We start from the raw sequence: 11171 nt of genomic DNA, 5'->3' as shown, positions 1-11171 counted from the left end.
GGAAGTTCGGCACATCATCTCTCCACTTCTGCATATGTTTGAAATTTCAATAATGAAATGTTTTTTAAGCACATGCGCTTACACAGGATGAGATCAGTGCCCTGCCAGGAGCAGTTCTAAGCCCTTTACACGTGTCAGCTCATTCAGGCCCAGGACATTCTTGTCCGCAGACGACATCCATGTCCCCATCTTGCTGGGGAGAAGAGAGAGACACAGAGAGGTCAAGTGACTTGCCAGAGTTTGCACAGCTGGTGAACAATAGCTTTGGGATGCTGTCTTGGAAAAACACTCCTGTGTTCTCCTTTACTCTCACATGATACTTCTGACACTTGCCATGGATTTTCCACACCCGGCAATTCTCCAGCACCAGTTGGGTGTCCTAAGTTTAACTCAGTTCTGACACTGACTGGGGTTAGTGCAGAACCACCCCCCCCCCCACACACACACAATTCAGATGCCAATCTCAGATCCAGGTTGTCACTTTGATCTTGAGTGGCCTGGCCTGCAGTGACTTGAAATGGGGGTTTTGGTTCCCAGCCAGAGATTGAGGTCAAGTCATGGCAGTAAGAGCACCGAATCCTAGCCACTAGACCTAGTGACAAGGCTCTGGCTCTTCAGCTTTGCAGAAAAGAACTGCCACAAAGACGGAAAGTAGTGAAACAAATAAAGTGTTTATTAGGAGGAAAAAGAGTACAGTCCATGTGGACAGACACACGTGCGCGCTGAGACATTCACACCCTCATGGTGGTTTGAATCACTTTTGGGGGCATTTCTTTCAGATTTCTTTTGACTGGTTTTGATTTTCCTGGTTCTGTGGCCGTATTTGGTATATCTCAGGGTCCGCTCATGTGTGTGTGCTCATCCCTCAGCCAAGATGGAGTCTAGTGAAGAGGCTCGTGGGTGGTTGACATCACTTACTATGAGGTGTCATGCCCTCCCTTTTTGACCTCCAAGGAGTCTTTCTGCACATATGTATTCAGGGAGGTCTCCTTAACTTTGAGGAGGAGGAATATGTGGTCTTCTATCTCTTATCTGGGCAGGGCCCAGCCTTCTCCATCATCTTGCTTTTATGCAGTTTCTGCTATTATGGAGCTTCTGTCCACAGGGGGAAGCTGTCCAGCCTGGGGCCCATCTATCTCCTCCCTCAACCTGTGCTTCTGACTGATAGGCTATTAGTTGGAGTTCCCACCATCCCCTCCTCCAGTTTGGTAATTTGTTACAACACTTCACATGACTCAAGACTACTAAATTACCAGCTTATTATAAAGGATATTGAAGGATATGAATGAATAGCCAGATGAAGAAATAGATAGGTTGGGGTCCAGAAGTGTCCTGAGCACAGGAGATTCTGTCTCCATGTAGCTGGGGCGAGCCCCTCATACAAATGTGTTCACCAACCAGAAGCTATCTGAACCCCATCTAGGGATTTTTATATAGGGGCCTTCATCACATGGGATGATCAATCAATAACTCATACTCCAGCCCACTCCTCTACCCAGATGATTGGGAGCAGGGCCAAAAGTGTCAAGCTCCTAATCATGGCTTGGTCTCTCTGGTGACCAGCCCTGATCCTGAAGGCATCCAGTAAGCCACTCACAGTCACTGAATTAGAACAAAAAGATCCTTCTTTCTGCCAGTAAATTCCAAGGGATTATGAGCTCTGTGTCACGAACTGGGTTCAAAGATGAAATATTAAAACAAGAAATGCTCCTAGTGTTCTTATCACTCAGGAAATTCCAAGGGATTTAGGAACTCTGCACCAGGAACCCAGGGCAGAGACCAATACATATTTTTTTCTATCATTTCACAGATGTGACCCAGGAGGCCTTAGCTCCCTCCCAGAACTCCTGGTCTTTGTGCTTCCAAAACTCCCACATGAATCTCTGTCACAAACTTACTTGTTCCCTCTGGAGGATCAGATGGTTCAAAATTCAATAAAACATATCATAGTCAGTTTGGTTATTTTGCCTACTGTGCTTTCTAGTTTTTCTACAATGAGTACACACCACTTGCATGATAAAGAGATTTGTAATAAGAAGAGTTTTTGATAGACACAAAGCCAGTAGCAAGGAGGCCAGGTGCTCTGGGTGGGCTCAGGGCTCCCACCCACTAGGGTGCAAGGGTTGCAGGGGAGTTACCCTGAGGCTTCCCAGGCCTCACCCCTGTTTCTGATGGCCCACAGCTGGCAGGATTTTAGACCTGGCCACAAGGTCAGCAGGACTGCTGGGTGTCCAGCCCAGCACACGCACTTGGGGCCCATTACAACCCTGCCCTGTGAGGGGCACAGACTAATTTTGGGGTGTGGCATCTCGAAGGGCAGGGGTAGGGTGATCCCTGAGGCTTGGTGAGAGTGCCAGGTGCAAGAACAGCTGCATGGAACTGAGGAAGTGGAACAATGAGTGTGAACAACTCCTTCAAGAAGCTTGGTTCTTAAGAGGAAGGTCAGGGTAGAGAGGGCAGCTATGAGTTCCAGCACTAAGAACTCTGGGCGCGATAGGGGCTTTGGGGAACATTCTGGCTCTTCATGCTAACGGCAGGAGCCATGGAGCTGGGGTTACAGCTGCTGACGGTCCTCTTCCTCCAAAAGAGTTTGTCACTACTTCTTGTTTTTGTTGGCGGGGCTTCTGGCTCAGGTCTGCAGACAAACATGCAAGAATGTGACTACCTTACACACAAAAAGATTATAAAATGGCTAATATGATGACGTGTTTCTTATTCTTATACTTTCTTGGAATTTCAGCTTTTACACCTTCTTCTACCAGATACTACTTTTTTTTTTTAAACACTTTTCTAAAATCTTGGTAATCTTATCAGACACAAAAGTGAAAATAATATCATCTGTAGCAAAGACTGTTCATTATTCCTCAGTGTCTATTGTCTCATTCTTATTGAATAACAGAACTCCTGACATTTAGCTGGCACATGGTCATCAGTAAAAGACTACACTTTTTGGCTTCCCTTGCAGCTGGGTGTGGCCCATGACTGAGATCTGGCCAAGGCCAATGGGATGAACTTGGAGCTTTGTGTGAGCTTCTAGAAAAAGTTCTTAAAGGAAGAAATTGTGCTCTACTATTCCTTTCTGCTGACTGGGATGATGCAATGATGGCTGGACCTCAAGCAGCTGCTGTGTACCATGACATGGAAGCCAGATGCAGAAAATGGAGGCACAACAAAATGAAAAGAAAGGGACGCTGGACTGGTCTTCATCTTGAAGACAGGACTACATCAATTATCGAGGCCTATTTGGTGCTCACCCACTGCCATGCTCCTCACAAGTTCTAGTACTACCCTCTTTCCCTAATCAGTTCTTTTTTTTTTTGAACAGGAAATAGCATTTATTGGTGAGCGTGATTAAGGAGGGAACAGAGCTGATGCTCATGAGTGCAGGGCCCGCCATTTGTCCAAGGGACCACGATTAGGGATGTATTTGACCCCACAGCCGTCCGGGATGAGTCGCTTTTCTGCCACCATGTTCTCAAATTCATCCGCATTAAACTTGGTAAATCCCCACTTCTTGGAGATGTGGATCTTCTGACGGCCAGGGAACTTGAACTTGGCCCGGCGGAGGGCTTCAATCACATGCTCCTTGTTCTGCAGCTTGGTGCGGATGGACATTATGACCTGGCCAATGTGGACCCTGGCCACTGTGCCCTGGGGCTTTCCAAAGGCACCGCGCATACCTGTCTGGAGTCTAGATTGAGAAACAGCAGGCCAGTCATGAATGCCCACTAGGAAGAGTTGTCTCCAAGGTCCCTTAGGGCTACCTGTACAGGCAACAGGTTGCATACACTACCAAGGAGGCTGCTTGCTGTTTGCAGCCATCGCACACTGGGCCCCCATGGGGAAAAGAGCACAGTCAGCTTAATTGGCTGCAAACCCTACTCAGTTCTGACTAGTTCCAGGACTGTTGTCTGTCTCACAAGATTCTGTTAAGGTATTTACCCTATATTTAGCCATTTAACAGATATTTACTCAGGACCTCTGCATGCCAGAGAGGTCATAGTAAATGTCACAGCCCCCAATCCCCTGGTCTTGTGACACTGGCAGTGCTGGTAGGGAGAATGATAATAAACATCTGAGATAAGTGTTAGCTATTGCTGAGTAACCAACCACCCAACTCAGCAGATTAAAACAATCACATTTATTAGCTCACCCGCCTGCCAGCTGCCTGGGCAACTCTTCGCATCTGAGCCCAGCTTGGCTGCTCTTGCTGGTCTCCCTCTTGTGTCCAGCCTGTGGCAGCCTGTCTTGCATGGTCCCAGCTTGGCCCCCTGTGGTCTTGTCCTTCAGCAGGACAGCCCAGGTGTGCTCACACAGTTCTGGAAGTTTGGAGGAGAGGAGAGGGGATGCCACAAGCAGTTTTTTCAAGCCTCTCCTTGGACTGAGTTTGTTCCTGCCTGACTGGCCTAAGTCATCAGAGGGCCATGCCTGTAGTCAGAGTGGGAGGCTCCTACAAAGTTACAGGGCACAGAGCAAAGGAAGGCTGCTTAGCTGGAGCCATCAGCACCATCAGTATAGCCTAATGGGTCTATGTGTCCGAAATAAAGTAGCCATGTGGGAAGCTGGATAAAGGCCCAAAGGTATGATGTCTGAGGAAAGGGCACTGCATGCAGAAAGAACAGCAATACATCCCGCATGGCAGGACGCGCTCATGGTGTTGGTGGGATTTCCTCCCACTAAATCAGGAATGTGTTGTATTGGTCTGGGGAGGAGAGCCAGGGAGGCTTTCTCAGGGGCTAAAGCAGCACGTCATTCCCAGGAGTCCCTGTGGACAGGTTGGCCATCCCAGGCTCCTCACCTCCAGAGCCACAGGCTCCTTGCGCCTAAAGGTCACAGTGCACCACAGGGCAGGAGAGTCTGTCCTCGATGTGGGGGAGGGTTGTAGATGTTGGGTCACATGCTTGTTTATAAGGCTGGCATCCAGCTTCCCAAGAAGATGAGCCCAGGGCCTACCCAGCCCTGGAATCCTCTCATGGCTCCTTGGGAGGTGGCTGGCACACGGCCAATCCCTCCAGCAGCTGATTGGAATAAGGCACAGGGTAGAGTCCCATTGCCTGGTCCGAGACCCCTCTGGCAAATGCATCAAGCTGAAGTCCAGACTGAAGTCCTGGGGTGTGGAGGGGCGCTGGGTTGCAGAGGGATTCAGAGGCCCTCTGTCCTACCAAGCACCTGTGGGATGATGGTCTGCTGGGGCTCAGCTGCTTTAGCGGGTGTATTGGTCAGGGTTTTCCCTAGAAACAGAACCCACAGGATACATACACAGAGCGTGTGTGCTAAGTTGCTTCAGTCGTGACCGATTCTGCAACAATATGGACAGTAGCACACCAGGCTCCACCAGCCACATGGATTCTCCAGACAAGTTGGGTTCTTCTCCCACAAGAGTGGGTTGCCGCGCCCTCCTCCAAGGACATATACAGAGAGAGACTTACAATGAAAGATTGGTCACATGATTAGGGAGGCTTTAGTCTGCCATCTGTGATCTGGAAGCCCAGGAGAGCCGGTGGTGCAGTTCAGCGCAAACCTAAAGGCCCAAGAACCAGGAGAGCCGATGTCCAAGGGCAGGAGATGGATGTCCCAGTTCAAGCAGAGACTGGGGCCACTCACCCTGGGGAGGGCCATCTGCTATTCTCAGTCCACTGATTTAATTCGACAACTCTCTTTCGGAAGTAGTGTCACAGACACATCCAGAAATAAAGATTCACCAGTGATCTGGACATCCCTTCCCTGATAGCTCAGAATCCACCTGCAATGCAGGAGACCCTGGTTCAATTCCTGGGTTGGGAAGATCCTCTGGAGAAGGGAAAGGCTACCCACTCTAGTATTCTGGCTTAGAGAATTCCATGGACTGTACAGTCCAGGGACTCGCAAAGAGTCAGACACAACTGAGCGACTTTCACTTTCATTAGCCCAACCAGGGGACACACAAAGTTAGCCATCATAGTGAATTTCTGTTCTTTGTAACAAATGATCCTGAATGACAGCGTTTGATTTCCCCGGTACTGCCTCTACCAGGAGGGTTTTAATCTTTGGGAATTTGATATTGGAAAATGAGTCCTCAGTGTATTTTAATTTGCATTTGTATATTTTTTTGTGTGAGGTCAACATGTTTGCATATGTTTACTGGCCACTTACGTTTCTTCTTTTGTGAACTGCTTATGTCTCGGGGCTCACTTGTGAAAATGGTAGCAAGGTTGGACTTCCCTTGCGGTCCAGTGGTTAAGACTCTACACTTCCACTCCAGAGGGTGCAAGTTTGATCCCTTGTTGAGGAACTAAGATCCCACATGCAGCTCAGCCAAAATAATAATAATAAAGGAAACAAGGTCAAATTAGCTTTAAAAATGTTAAAAAAAAAAAAACAGCGGGGGCGGGGTGGGGGGGGCGGAGGCTTCCCTAGTGGCTCAGTGGTAAAGAATCCACCTACCAGAGCAGGAGACATGAATTAGATCCCTGATCCAGGAAGATCCCACATGCCTCACAACAACTAAGCCCATGCACCACAACTATTGAGCCTGTGCTCCAGAGCCTGAAAGCTGTAACTACTGAGCCCCTGTGCTGCAATTACTGAAACCCAAGCACCCCAGAGCCTGTGCTCCACGACAGAAGAAACCACAGCAATGAGAAGCCCGAGTGTCACAAGTGGGGAATAGCCCCCACTCTCCGCAACTAGAAAAAAGCCCATGCAGCAACGAAGACCCAGCACAGCCAAAATAAAATAAAATAAAATAAGAATGGCTTCCCTTTATTGAAGAATTAGTACTTTTCAGTCACAGCTTTCTAGATTTATTTCAATGAGTACTTGTGCCCTTTTCACAAGGGAGTGATAGAGTTAATATTATCCCATTGTACAGAGGAGAGAAACTGAGGCTTGGAGAGAAATTCTGAGGCTAGGGACAGCTCCTAAAATGTTTTTCTTTCTGATCTCGGGGTTGCAGGTATATTTCCAGTGTTTTGTTTGCCTTTTAACTTCACTTTCAGGATATTTTGAACAGAAATCTAGAGCTTTTATGCAACCAAAATTCCGCATCCTCCTACAGTTTCTACTTGGAAAGACTTCCCCCACAAAAGTATAAGCACAGATTCCTATGTTTTCTTTTGCTACTGTGATGGTGTCTCTGTCAACAGCTACATCTTTAATCCATTGGGACTCAATTTAGATGAAGGTGGGAGGAACGATTCACATACTTTTTTCCACTAGAGCCCGTCTGGAACCGAACAGGCCCGGCTGATGGTCACATGACACCATCGCCCTCATCCCAGTCTGCGGGCTGCAGAATTACTCAGGCACTGGAGGCCCCCGCCTCCCGCCCCCTCGGCTCCTCAGCCCCCCTGCGGCTGTGGTGACCCCCCAGTCTCCTGGGGGCTGGGTCCTGTGGTGAGTGGAAGGAATTCTGGTGAACTCTGCTCACTCAGCAGTCCGGGCCTAGGGAGCTGGGCGGGGGCACAGGACTGTGGAAAATCACATGTGGTTTTCAAGTTGTCGGAAACCAAGAAAATCATTCGACCAGTTGTGCGGATGACTAGACACTGTCTGGGAGACCCCGGGTCCCCTGGCTCTGGGAACCAGCCTCCTGGTGAGCCTGAGCAGATTTATCCCCTGGTAACATCCAGACTGCAGACAGAGGGCGTTTCCAGGGCCCCCCTGAGAAGGAGCAGAGAGACCTGGTGGGCCTGGGTCCTTCTTCCTTGGTCCCTGGAGGCAGACTCAGGACTCCAGGAGAGTGGGAGAGCCTGGTGCCTGATCCCGGTGCCTAAGGTCCAGAGACCCAGCTTCCAGTTAAACCGCTCCAGTTACACCCCTCACTGGCCCCCATCATTCTGGCCAGCTGGGCTGCGTCTGAGCTGCTGCCTTGGGGACCCAAACCTCCCGGTGCTCTGCGGCTGCCCCAGTTAGAACTGGGACACACTGGTCCTTTTGGCAGGTGAGTTTCCCAACTCTGCCCAGGTTGAGGCACTAGGGTGGTTCCTGGTGATGCTTAGGTCTCAGCAGGATGGGCTGGTGGCCCCGTGGCCCTGTGGCCTGGTGCCAGAGACTATGGAAACTGAAGGGAAAGAGCTTTTGGTCTGGCTTCACAGACATACCATCACTGACGAGGACACATCTCTTCTCCCTGAACCCAAGTTTCCTCACATGAATATGGGGGAAGCTGCTGCATGTGCGCCACAAGAACCGAAATCATCATTACTGTCCAGTCCACTGCCCACGTGCTGGGGTCCAAGACGTGGGTGATCGGTGTGAGGAGTCTGAGCCTGGAGAAGCAGAACCTCTCCCACAAGTAACTCCCTTCCCTTTTACTCATGGGCAGAGCTCCACATCCCTGGGGGTCAATGTCTGCCCCTGTGCCCTCTGTTCTGGGGAGTCTAGTCACTCATATCCTGACCTGAACGTCTTCAGAAGAAGGCTACCTCCACAATTGTTGGGTCTCTGGGCCACACTCAGACCTGGACCTTGTTGAAAACTTTGTGGAGACCTGCCTAGTGAACACATGACTGCAGTCAGAGTCACACACCCACAGTCACGTGCTCAGATTGCTGGGGACCCAGAGTGGAGGGGCTGGTGCTGTGGTGGGGTGGGGACTGGGAGGTGGAGGGTGATGAGATCACCCACCTTCTGGCCACAGTGACTTGGGATGAGGCAGTTCTCCTGCTGACGTGGCTAGCAGTCCTGGCAGGACGGCCTGGGGACATCTTCTCAGGCACTCAGGAAGCTGAGACGTGGTGCCCCTCGGTGCAGAGACTCTGCTGAGATCGTTAGAATGGACGAGTTCCCCGAGAGGCCCATTAGAGGCTCTATTTAGGGAAAGGCACCCACGACTTGGAGCATCCTCCTCTAGGGACTCCTAACTTCCCTGGATGCGGACAGTGAGTGCTTGGATGGAGCCACTGCATCATCTCCCCATCTTGTGGGGAGGGTGTGGTCACCACGTTTGTTGGACAGGAACTCTGAGGTCTTGTGGTGGGGGGAACGGGGTCAAGGCCACCTGGGATCCACTCCAAGAAGGAACTGACCCTCACGCCTCCTGAGGCTCAGGCCAGAATTGCCTCGAGTTCCAAATTGTCTGATGTGCAAAGACAGATGCTAATCTTGCTAGACACAGACTGTCTGAATGGGAGACCCTTCCAATTGGGGTGGGGAGCCACTAGTGGTCATGGAGTCACCCCCTCAACTTACAGCCTGAGAAAATCAAGTTATTCAAGGTCATAGTTTTAATAGTGGCTTCTGAGATGAGCTGGAGGAAGCAGGAAAGCCCTCTCCCCCATGCCCCGGGTCCATCCTGGGTCCCTCTTCTCACTGGGGAAGCTGTCACATCTGAAAGATTAACAAGGCAAGCCCATTCTGCACTGATTTCTTATCCCTGTATGAGTGACCCTACCATAGTGGGAAGAGGGTGGGTTCCATTCCTTCCCATCTCTGCTCCACCTCCTCACCCCCTCCCAATGTGGGAGTTTCTGGCTCCCCCCCCTCCTGGGGGCATTACTGAAAGGGGCAAAATGGCCTTGGTGCCCCAACGTGACAGCTTTGCCTACATGTCCACCCCCCTCCTGCCCTTCACTGCAGCCCACAGGGCCTCTACACTGCACCGTTCCTCCCAGATGGACCTTGCTACACACCTCTGCAGTGTCCCTGCTCCTGACCCGAGGTGGGAGCACCCCGCGCCCCTACCCCAGTCTCTCCTGGGGCCCTCCACCCTGGCAGGCAGCCCTCCTGGCATGGTCTTTCTCAATGGCTCTCAGAGGTGAGCTCTTGGCCCATGAGTTAAACAGGACCCATCCCAGTCTGGTCAGAGCTTGGGAGCACCGGCCATGCCCCTTCCTCTCCCCACCGTGGCATCTGTGGGCTCCACCAGCCTGACCCTCACAAGGCTGCAGGAAAACTCCACGCACACTGTCTCCCTCCCTCCCCAGCCCATGTCAGCTCCCCCCAGAATGCCCCTTCCCCACTCTGGAAGCAGCAAGGATAGGTCCACCAGGGTGATAAGTCCACGTCCAGTCCTGTTGTGGCCCCTAGGGCAGGCTTCACTGTGCCGGAGGGAAAGGCCCAGGCTTCTCCTTAGGAAGCTGGAGGTAGGGGGCCCAAGATGTCCGGCAGACTCCCAGACTGGCTCAGGAGAATCCTTGGACTTGGATACAGATGCCTCACCCGCTGGCAAGGGGTGCTGGACCCCAGGAGGGTGAGTGGCAGCCACAAGAGGCATCAAGCCTCCCACCTCTTGGCCTGCCTCTTCCTGGCCTGGGCTGCTGCCCTTGGGGAGTTTGGTTTAGATGACAGGGCTCCTCAGCAGACAGGCGTCTCCTGACGGGCCCAGGTCTGCGCGACTTCCTGAGTGCAGGTCTGAAAGCTGAGTGGAATCCCAGCCCTGCTCCCTGAGGGGAGATACGGGCTTGGCAGGGACATCAGTCACCAACCCCTCACCTGCCCAGACCCTCAAGGGAGGCAGGGATGGCCCCCAGCCCCCTGCCCACCCCACTTCAGGGCCCAGCTTCCCACAAGTCCTTGCTCATGTTCCCGTTGGTGACTCACCGTGACTGAGGAAAAGTTTCTATTTCTTTTTAAATTTTCTTATGGCTTCTATTTTCCCTGGCAGAGGATGTGGAGCTCAAATCTGATCCATGTGTGAGCCAGCTGAACTTGGGAGCTGTTCCCAGGGAAGTGACGTTCTAGAGCTGCCCCCTCCCCCGAGCCTCGGGCCTCCCTACTTGACACACTCGACTGGGGGCCACAGAACAAATTCCAAGGCAGAAGTTTTGAGAGTGATGATTCAGAGGCTCGCAGAGGACATTTATGGGTAAGAGCTTGCTTCATCCTACTGCTGCCAGGACAGCAAGGGCATGGACACACAGGGACAGGGAGGCCTGACTGGGGCGGGGGTGAGGCACGCTCCGAGAGCCCAGGTGGGCGGCCTTGGTCTCCTCAGGGAAGTGACAGGAGCTGGGAGTGAAGGAAGGGCCTTGAGAGAGAGAGGGGAGAGAAGGCAGAGCCCCCTGGGTCCTGCCCCTGCCCCCAGGTCGGGGCTGAGTCAGCAGCCCCCACAGCACTCCTCGGCTGCCTCCTGTTCATCATCTCAGGGCCTCCTGAGACAGACAGCGCTGGTTCAGGGCTGAGTGCTGCTAAACTTGGCCCATAGGCTCCAGGTATACTTTTCTTGCTTCCTCATCCCATCAAGGAGGACT

At 51.8% G+C, this 11171-nt stretch overlaps 1 long non-coding RNA gene and 1 other non-coding gene across 2 annotated transcripts; both read right to left on the bottom strand.

The window, feature by feature from the left end:
- Positions 1–210: 210 nt before the first annotated feature.
- On the bottom strand, positions 211–10656 carry LOC136170446 (uncharacterized). Its single transcript, XR_010663635.1, has 3 exons — positions 10522–10656; positions 4154–4319; positions 211–2635 (listed from the first exon to the last, which is right to left on the bottom strand). It is a non-coding gene; the product is annotated as an uncharacterized lncRNA (long non-coding RNA).
- Positions 3737–3875, bottom strand: LOC136171282 (small nucleolar RNA SNORA70). Its single transcript, XR_010663824.1, has one exon. It is a non-coding gene; the product is annotated as a small nucleolar RNA SNORA70 (small nucleolar RNA).
- Positions 10657–11171: the final 515 nt, after the last annotated feature.

The sequence above is a fragment of the Muntiacus reevesi genome, chromosome 6, assembly GCF_963930625.1.
Source record: "Muntiacus reevesi chromosome 6, mMunRee1.1, whole genome shotgun sequence".
Classification (NCBI taxonomy): Eukaryota; Metazoa; Chordata; class Mammalia; order Artiodactyla; family Cervidae; genus Muntiacus; species Muntiacus reevesi.
Note: the sequence above shows the minus strand (reverse complement) of the source record. Positions and strands in the feature narration are given on the sequence as shown.